This window comes from Coregonus clupeaformis, chromosome 21, assembly GCF_020615455.1.
Source record: "Coregonus clupeaformis isolate EN_2021a chromosome 21, ASM2061545v1, whole genome shotgun sequence".
NCBI classification, from domain to species: domain Eukaryota; kingdom Metazoa; phylum Chordata; class Actinopteri; order Salmoniformes; family Salmonidae; genus Coregonus; species Coregonus clupeaformis.
In genome coordinates this window covers 20285057-20285897 of record NC_059212.1, presented here as the reverse complement: position 1 = coordinate 20285897, position 841 = coordinate 20285057, and positions in this window count along the sequence as shown.

Genomic DNA, 841 nt, shown 5'->3' with positions numbered 1-841 from the left:
GCACTATCCTATATTTTCCAGCAGTTCTCGACAAAAGACACCAACTCATGCTCTCATGGAATATCGTATGATGGTGACAACAGGTAAAGAGCATGAACAATAGGAACTTTGTCTGATGTCGCCTCACACTGGTTCAAGATGCAACACTGTAATGGTTCTTTCTTGGAAGATTATTTACAATAGGTAGATTGAAATGATGAGGCTGTTTTCACCTATTCCAGATTACAAAAGCTATGCACTACCTTTTGCATGTTATTGTGCTGTATAATATTATGTCTTTAATGTTTTTAATGAAGAATAACAATTAACATATTTTTATAAGGAAATATTGTAAATCATTCTAAAATATAATGTTTTGCAATGTGATCATGCAACACATTCATTCCCGACATTTGTAAAAAACGATATTTACAGTAGTTTTTCTTTGATGAAAGCCGTATACAATTCAGTAGGTTTGTTGATCAATTAGTCTTCCCATGGTTTGTACATTGTTTTCAGAGATTAATAAATGATTTCATGGCAAGTATTACATCTATTGATGTACAGTTGAAGTCGGAAGTTTACATACACCTTAGCCAAATACATTTAAACTCTGTTTTTCACAATTCCTGACATTTGACTAGTAAAAATTCCCTGTCTTAGGTCAGTTAGGATATTCTTATTTTAAGAATGTGAAATGACAGAATAATAGTAGAGAGAATGATTTATTTCAGCTTTTATTTCTTTCATCACATTCCCAGTGGGTTAGAAGTTTACATACACTCAATTAGTATTTGGTAGCATTGCCTTTAAATTGTTTAACTTCAGTCAAACATTTCAGGTAGCCTTCCACAAGCTTCCC